This window comes from Mauremys reevesii, linkage group 12 (assembly GCF_016161935.1).
Source record: "Mauremys reevesii isolate NIE-2019 linkage group 12, ASM1616193v1, whole genome shotgun sequence".
Classification (NCBI taxonomy): Eukaryota; Metazoa; Chordata; order Testudines; family Geoemydidae; genus Mauremys; species Mauremys reevesii.
In genome coordinates, this window is record NC_052634.1 from 12,474,344 (window position 1) to 12,483,358 (window position 9,015).

General features: G+C 50.2%; 1 long non-coding RNA gene across 1 annotated transcript in view; it reads left to right on the plus strand.

Annotated features, from left to right (window-relative positions):
• The window catches only part of LOC120375742, a 119,092-nt gene extending 113,496 nt beyond the window's left edge, over positions 1–5,596 (plus strand). Inside the window, exon 4 of the long non-coding RNA XR_005586715.1 lies at positions 5,368–5,596. This is a non-coding gene — a long non-coding RNA (uncharacterized LOC120375742). The remainder of the gene's footprint in view (positions 1–5,367) is intronic.
• Positions 5,597–9,015: the final 3,419 nt, after the last annotated feature.

Genomic DNA, 9,015 nt, shown 5'->3' on the forward strand with positions numbered 1-9,015 from the left:
TGATAGCGGCTTCGCGGTTCATCTATCAAGAACTGCTGTTCTCCGTCCAACTGTCCACATCATAAAACCTGTCACCACTCCCTGCCCCCTCTTTCTGGCAGCTTCCTGATTTGAATGGACGAAGGAGACCGAACTTCTTGCAGCCTTGATAGTGATGCTTCCAGAAGAAGGTTGAGGGGCATTGCGGGTGTGATGTGAGGAAACCTGCACTGCTGCTTTGCCGGTCCTGGGGTGGGCAGAAGACTTCAGTCTGCAGGGCTGTCTGTATGGTGCCCTTCGCTAGCCCTGAAACAATGAGACGCAGTGTGGAGGAAAACGGATCATCCAGAGGAGACACCATTCCAAGATAAGGAATCATAGCAGACAGTTTACTGTTTATGGACTGAGCAAGAACCCCTTTGAACGGTAAGGAAATTTCACTCCAGATCTGTACCTGGCAGCTTGGAGCCATCTCCAAATGACTTATAAACTCGAAGCCATGTCACCAAATTATCTCTACTACCGTTCCACTGGAGAATGAGGTGTTACAGTTAGTGGGTGGACAACCTCACACATAGAGATGAGATCTTTGTGGAAAGTTTGATTCCCACCCACCCCTAACAACCAAATTCATGTGCAGCGAGAAACGAAACAGCCCAAAGAAGCTTGCTCATCTGAAATTTCCATCTGGGTATGGTATTTCACTCCCCTGGAACGTCCTGACTCTCCTACCCTCTGAATATCAAAGCAATCCAGAGGATCTGTCCCTCCTCTCCTTCACCAGGGGCTACAAATCCTGCCAGGACCCAGAGCCGTCCACTCATCAGTGCATCATTCCGAGGAGAGATTTATACTTTGGGGTGAGGGGGATGGTTATTTGATCATTTAAAAAAAAAAGTCCTTCCCTTCCTCCTTCCCTCTTTCAATGTACAACACAAATCCCCGTTCCAACACGTGCACGACAGCAGAGCTGAAACGTTAGCGCAGAAAGCAGGTGATAAATCATGGGGCGATTGATTCAAACCTTTCCAGGGAATGGGAAACACATGGTAGGTCGTTCTAATTAACTGTTTGATATGGCTGCAGTGCGTTCGGGTGTAGTTTCCAATGTTTTACGTTTGGCTTGTCCCAGACCTCTCCATGGTAACTGAAGTTTACCGGAAAGCTAGCAAATCCTTCATTCGAGAAAGTTAAAGTGACTTGTTACAGTTCGGCTCGACCACAACAAAAAAAGAAAGGACGGCGTTTCCGCTGAGAGAATGCTCTCTTCTCCTTCTCTTTCTTTCCAGCTGGAAAAATAAAACAAAATAAAAGGTCCTTCTGCCTTATCGGTAAATCTCCAGTGTTTATTTTTTGGCAGAGTACAAGAACTTGGACCCGTTACCCTTAAAGGCACATGCTGAGCACAGCGTGATTTGGGTGGGACCATAGCTGACTTCAAGGATTGGCAGAAGAGGCTGCCCGGCTCATTCTCCTAGCTCATCGTTTTGACCACATCAGCCTTCTCTGTGCATCCCTCCACTAGCTCCCCTTTCTCCAGCGCAGCAAACAAGCTAGTTGTCTTTGCTTTCAAAGCCCTTCCGTGGTGATCCCCACCAACCTATCATTTCTTATTCAATCGCAATGCCGACTGCTTCCACGATTGTCCCAGCCTCCATCACCCACCTGTTACATTTTAAAACAAGCCCCATCCTTGCTCTTCCCCCACGCTGCCCCTCATGCTTGGGAGGAGCTCCCTGAAAACACCCACAAAGCTCCCTCGTTGTGGTCCTATAAATCCCTTTTGAAAACTCTCCTTTGCATGGTGCCTACCCAAAACTTAAGGGCTAGGCAGCTGGTGTGCAGATCACTGCCCATCACACTGAGCAGCATTGTTTCCTTGAGCTCCTGTCTGTCTCCAACCATCTGTTGTATCTTGTCTTATACTGACCTTGTTGGTTCCTTTTGGGTTGTGTTTGTACAGCCCCTAGCACCCTGGGGTCTGGGCCATGACTGGGCTGCTAGGTGCTACCGCAACACAAATAAACAATAATACTTTTCTTACAAAAACCAGCCCCGTGTATCAAATCCAGCCCTGGCTCGAGGCCACACAGCTCCCATCGACTGGAGATAGTTGCTTGAAATCGGTGGGTGTCCAGCACACCCATTCTAAGGGGGTTGAATTTGGTCATCTGGATTCTGTTCTTGCCTCACCAGATATGAGTAACTCCCATTCGAGTTACTCATGTGAAGCCTGATTTGCATGTCCCAGCACCTTGTGTCATCATGAACCCCAGTGCGTAGGGAGTATAATATGCCACTAGAGCATATTATACTATACACTAGAATGGTTGTGCTTAAGGGCGTGCTTGGCCCTCACTTTGCTCGGGAGCAGTGTCAGTGCCTGTGCAAGGTGCAGAAAATGGGCCCCATAGAGAGAAAATGCAGAGTCTGCACAAGAACTATCTCAAAATAGGGCTTAAGTGAACCTTAACTGGGGCAGGCTGTCTGCACGGGGGAGTTTCACCCAATCTGCATGGGAAGAATCTAATCTTTAGAGTGGAGGAGAGTGGACTGATCAGGAGACTGGCAATGACATAAGGTGGGTCAGTTAAGGTGCTAGCTTAGGACTTGGAGTGTCTGCCACAGACTGTGACCTTGGGTGAGTCACTTCCCCATCTGTAAAATGGGAATAAGAGCCCTGTCCTGCATCACAGGGGTGTGGTGTGGATAAATGCCTCAAAGACTGTGAGGTGCTCAGTGTTATGGTAACATAAGCCCAATAAGTACCTAAGGTAGATGGTCTGTCTCCAGAAGACTGCCCATTTGGAACTGGCATGACTACAATTTGTTGCAGTCTTACGTCTGTTTGGTGGCTTATGTGAAACGAGCTTGTGGAGTCTCAATACAATACCTAATGGTCAGGTGCCACATCACATCTGGCCCGCGCAGAAGACAGGCTGAGGTCTGAATGAGCATGGCTACTGGCCACATCTCTAGTGTTGTCTGTGAAGGCCTGAGTAGGGTCTCACTGGTGGGGTGAGAGGACCTTGCATTGCTATTGTACCTGCTTGGTAAAAAGAGGAGTTCACTTTCCTCGAATGCCAGTCTAATACCTTAACCAGTGCTGCATGTGCTTTAAGAAAAACACTCCAGCCCATCCTATGCTTGCAGTGTTGTCTGCATCTGTTTCAGTGACCGCTCAGACCAGAAGCCGAAGGGTCTCAGTCAATAAAGAATGCTGAACCATCAGTAAACACTTAACACTTTGAGTTTGCAAACCACAGTTTTCACCCTGTGTTCCAGCTTTTTATTTATAATTTGAAAATCATTTTACTCAGCATTTTGGGCTCCCTATCAACTCCGGCGGGGTGAGCTATTCTCTTCCTGTCCTGAGCTGCTGCATAGCACTGCTCTGCAATATAAGCATCTGCCAGGTGCCCCACAGAGGTAGCTGCAATTCAGTGGGTGATGCGATCACTATCTTTAAGGGCCACACCCTGCAGTATTAATCGGTATTTACTCAGGCTTGGCCTAGAGCTGTCGCGCTGTAGCTTCAGTGCAGACACTCACTACAGTGAGGGGAGAGGTTCTTCCATCAACGTCATTAATCCAGCTCCCCAGAGGCAGTTCTTCCATTGACCTAGTGCTGTCCACACTGGGGGTTACGTTGCCATAATGGTGTCGCTCGGGGGTGTGGCATTGTGACACCCAGAGGAAAGACGTAGTGATGCCTATGTACGTTTTCAGTGTGGCTCCGCCGCAGATCTTTACTTGGGCAAATCTCTCGCTGAAGCCAACGGGAGTTAGGAGTGAGCCAATACTGAGTAAAGACCTTAATATTTAGGGCAAAATCCCAATGCTGCTGAAAACAATTGCAGTTTTCCCATTGACTTCAGGAGCTGGACCTTGTCCCATCGTTTGTTAGATGCCATATACGATGGTAAGATCTTGGAATGCAGGGGCTTGTCTTTCAGGGTCAACCTTCCCCTTTCCCAGCTTCCCAGGAGGGTTGAATAAGATCTGAGCTGGGAAAGCAAGAGTTAAATCTTTAAAAACCCGACCACGTCTTACAGATAACATGCAATGAAAGGATGGGTGGGGAAGCTTTGCATACAAAGCTAGAGCATTAATCGTCCTTGCTTCTCCCCCTGGAAACATGGGTTCAAATCCTACTTAGGTCACAAGTGCAGACTAGTGTGGTGGTCTCTGGTCAGCCCCTAGAGCAGGGGTTCTCAAACTGGGGGTCGGGACCCCTTGGGGTCAGGAGGTTATTACATGGGGGGTTGTGAGCTGTCAGCCCCCACCCCAGATCCTGCTTTGAATCCAGCATTTATAATGGTGTTAAATATATTTTAAAGTGTTTTTAATTTATAAGGGGGGGGTCGCGCTCAGAGACTTGCTATGCGAAAGGGGTCACCAGTACAAAAGTTTGAGAATCACTGCCCTTTAGAGGATGCATGTGGCCACTTCAGAGGACCATGGGACAACACAGCACCTGTTGCAGTCTGCTTAGAACAGGTACTGTAGGTCAAGACTGAGGTGTATTGGCAGAGCTGTGCGGAGGCCAGGATCGTAATAATGCAAATCAGTACTGAAGTGCATGGATGGAGCTGAGCATGGGGGCTGATGGGACCAGGTGCTGTGAAACTGACGTACATGGGGCTGACTGCAGACAGCAAGGCTCCATAAGGGACACTGCGGCGTATCTAAGGACTGAAATAGCGGGGCAGGGGATGCTGCAGGAGGGAAATCAGGGGCCCACTGGCAGAACTGCATGTGGAGACCCAGTGCTGCAATGTACCATGATGCAGGTGGGAGGTGGGGTGCATTGGCAGAGCTGTAGGGGGACTTAGGCCTGAACTTGCAGGAATGCCGTAAGGAAGACCTGGTAGATATGGGAATGCCCCAGTACAGTAGATGCCGTCAGTGGGGACTGAGGTGTTCAGTGGAGCTATGCTGGGTCTCAGCTGGAATGACAGGAGATCAGAGTCAGCACTGTGTGGGGAGCCCAAGACTGGATTAGTTGGTAAAGGGTGCTGCATGCTTAGCTGTAGGTCCTTCAGCAGATCTGCTCACCTAGCACCTGCTTCCTTCCATTGCAGCATGTGCTGCCTCTGCCCCTGCCCCTTCCCACCAACAATGAAGGGCCAGACCATTATCACTGCACCAAAAAATAAACAAATGTTTCATCCTTTTGTGTCTGCAAGCGGCTTTCCCCCTTTCCTGAGCTTGGCACGTTCTCCCACCGGGGGCAGAATGCCCCTTTCCATGGGAGGTGCACAGCCTGGGAGCTGGGGGAGGCCAGGAGCAGCCCGAGCTGGAAAAGCCAGTCTCACTGCAAATGAAACGCAAACAGTAATTTGTAATGCTTATTGGATTTTTTTTTATTTGACCCTTTCTGCACAGGGCCTCTCCGGAGCTCAGCGTCGTTATTGAACACCTGGCCAAACCATTGCTGGTCTCGTTTATTGGGGAATAACGTATTTGTGGATCAGGAGGGGGAAATGACCCGACTGTTCATTGGACACACGTTATTTGGCCCTGGCTTGAGTAATCGAGAAAAGGATTTGCTACAAATGTAAGGCTTGATCCAGATCCATAGAAGTAAAAGCCACCACTCCTATTAGTGTAGGAACCGGCTCTTTGTCCACAACTACTGGGAAAAATAAGTCAAAGAAGCACTTTATTACATACTATTAATGCGTTGTGAATGCCATTATTAAGTATTATTAACCCCTTGTGAATATAATTGGACCAGCTCTCACTATAAGAAGGAAATCAAATCATTTTAAGCAGGATTTACCACTTCCTCTCTCCCTTTCTCTTCATCCCTCTTTCTTTTTCTCCTCACCATCCCTCTCTTTTGCTCCATTCCCTTCTTTACTCTCATCTTCTCCCCCCGTCTCTTAGCTACAAAGCACCATTTCCTGTGCAGAGCCCTATAACTAGCCAAAGCTGACACCCGAGAAAGTCCTCTTAGGCCTTGCGGTACCCCACATCTTTCAAACCAGCCTGAGAAGCCCACCATATAGCTGGGGCAGCATTTGGGGAATGGTCCTTGTGAGAGGGTGGCCTGCCCCTTTAGGATGTGTCTGTACAGCCCGTACGGCTGGGGAGGGGGCGGGGGTTCAGAGTCCGAGCTCCAGGCCAAGCTGCAGCTTCAAGGTACGATCTACACAGCTGGTTTTAGAGCACTGGCATGACCCCAAGTCTGTTGGCTCAGGTGGGAGGCTCGCTGCTGCAGGTTCTGCTCTCATACCTATGAGGGCCGGGAGGCCGGGGGCTAACCAGCCCTGTTCAGTTAGCCCCGCTCTGCCACACCTGTGCGGGGTGTAGCCCAGGGACGAAGCCCAGCTGTTAGGGGCTAGCTGGAGAAAAGAAGATAAGCTGGGTTGTGGCTAGTGAGCTGAGCCACAGCTCACTCCTGCAGTGGGCCCTGGAAGCACTAGGAAATTCCTTTTCTCCGTGGCTCAGCCCTTCCACCGGGCCTGGGAAGGGGAACAGGCAATAGCTGGGAGGGTTTAGCTTGGTACCAAGTCAGACTTGCACCCGATCCTGTCAGAGATCCTGAGAAAAGCACTTAGGTTCAATCGCAAGGGAACAGATTTCACTGGGTACCAGCAATCAAGAGCCTTCCTCCTGCCTGTCAGAACAATCGTGCAAGGAGGCTGGATGGCTGATGGGATTGGCAATGGGCTACTGTGGAGTCATTTCCTCTAGGACACCAGGTCCAATACGCAGCAGTCCAGGAGTGATTGCATGTTGTGATGGTTGCATGCCTTGAGAGGCGAGGGGCAGGAGGGTGAACAATCTTGAGTTCCAGTAGTAACCCCAGCATGGATCTTGCTTTCCCAAACACGTCCAGTGGGCAAGCGTGACATTCCCAGACATCAGGCAGGATGGAAGCCTCTTCCGTTGGGATGGAGGAAGGGGAGCCTGACTGTACGCCGGCACCCAATCCTGCTCTTGTTAAAGTCAACAGGAAAACTCCCACTAACTTCAGTGGGGGCAGGATCAGGCCGCAGAGGGGGCATTGCAGCTCTGATAAATACGCAGGGCCTGATTCGCCTCTCGCTTGCGCCAGTCTGACTCCACTGACCTCTGTGGAGTTCCCCCAGGTCTACACCAGCGGCAGCCAGAGCAGAGCCAGGCCGTCAGTCTCCAGAGGGGTGTTGTATCCAGGCCTATCTCCTTGGCCCACTTCCATGCACGCAGCCCTCTTCCCCTGTCCCCCCCTCCCTTCCTCGCTGGGAGAGCAGGTGCTGGGAGATAAGCTTCCGAAACAAGTCGGATTCTCTCTGGAAGCCGAGTTCCCACCAGGCCGTGGGAGGTTTCACACAGCTCAGCTCCCTGGCATCAGTGCGCTAAAGAGGGGTGGGGGGTTGCACAGAGGGGGGGATGTGGAAGTGTGATAATGCAGGAATGCAGCTCCTCACCACTGCCCTGGGAGGAACAGGGTAAGGGGAACCAATGGAGACAGACAGGGAAGGAGAAAGCAAGCCTGGGAAATAACAGGGCTGTGTGCAAACCCCACCTTCCCTGCCTAGGCTGTTAACCCATTCGTACTTTATTCCCAGTAGGACTGTCCGCTGAGCAGTAGAAACTCAAGGGCAAAACAGGCAACCCCTGGTGGAAAAAATCTCTGTTCCCAGCCTGGAATTTGCTTCCTTGGCAGCAGCCACTCATAGACTTTTTGTGTATGCGCATGTAAAATTGTCTAAGACAGACACAGCCTGACAGAACTGGGCAAGGAACCCAGGAGTCCTAATACCACTCCCTTTCTCTAACTGCTAGATCACACTTCCCTCTCAGAGCCCTGATCCCCAATACTTCTGTGAATCAGTAGCAGCACCAATGGAAACCTCCCTCCCCCCCCCCCAAAAAAAGTTCCCTAATGTAGACAAAGCTGCTGGATGACCTTGGGCAAGTCACGTCACCTGTCTGAGTCTCAGTTTTCCCAATTGTACAATGGAGATGATCCCCAACTAGCTCACATGGTGTTGGAGATGGGGGTAGGTGTCAAGCTTGGCTGCAATGCATCTGCAGACCCCATGCAGAAGGCTGTCTAGAAACACAGAATATAATATTAATCTACCATGGCTGGATTTGAACTGGTGACACAGAGCGCTCAGTCCAGTTACCACCTAGCTCTGTTAGCACCCTAAAGAATACTATTCACGGCTTATTGTCCACATTTTTGGCCTCAGAAACAGAGAGATGATAGAAGTTTCCTGAGAGCAGGCATCATAGCAGGGTTTGTGCTCCATTCTGGTTCCAGTCTCCTCAGGAACGTTTCACCCACAGTGTGATCAGCTGTTCCGGGCCGTGACCAAATCCAGACAATTAGCAAACATGAAAAATCCTGCCCAGAACAAAGTAACACAAGCAGTTTCACAGCTCAGCAAAGACGTACGGTGGGGTTGAGCAGGTTCTTGCATCACTCACCTCACTTAGATCAGCTCAGTTGCAGGCGTGGGCTGGACCCGGGAGTTGGATACACCTTGTATATAAACAAACTGGAGTGCCATAAATCTCCCCCCGTTAACAGGTATTTGTTGGACAGGGCTTGGCTTTGAGCTGTGGCTGCTGTTTGCCTCCAGGCTGCACACACCTCTCCAGCCCCTTGAATTTTACTGGCCTATTGGACCCATTAATAAACTTGTTCACTTGCAGCTAGCATTGCTGTTAGGATACTGGAGTGAACCCGCAAGGCCCTGGAGAAGTTCCTTCCCAGTGAGTTTTCTGCGCTGTGTTCCCTGTATATGGAATGCTATAGAGATGTGTACAGCCTTGTAGGATGGCCCTGTTGCTTAAGAGTGAAGAGGTAGCATCCGTGAAACCCAGGCAGCTACAGTTTTGAAGCCACATGCAATAGATACGATGCTTTTGGGCAGCCCCATTGGCCAGTGATTGGGATCAGGCAGCAGGAGATTGATTCGTGGTGATGGGGAAGATGGAGAGACAGAGGAGGCTGGCAGGAGTTTGACCATAACTAGACCATGGTCTATGAGTTCTTATGCAGGGAGAAGAATTCTGATAGCAGACGGCTCTTTC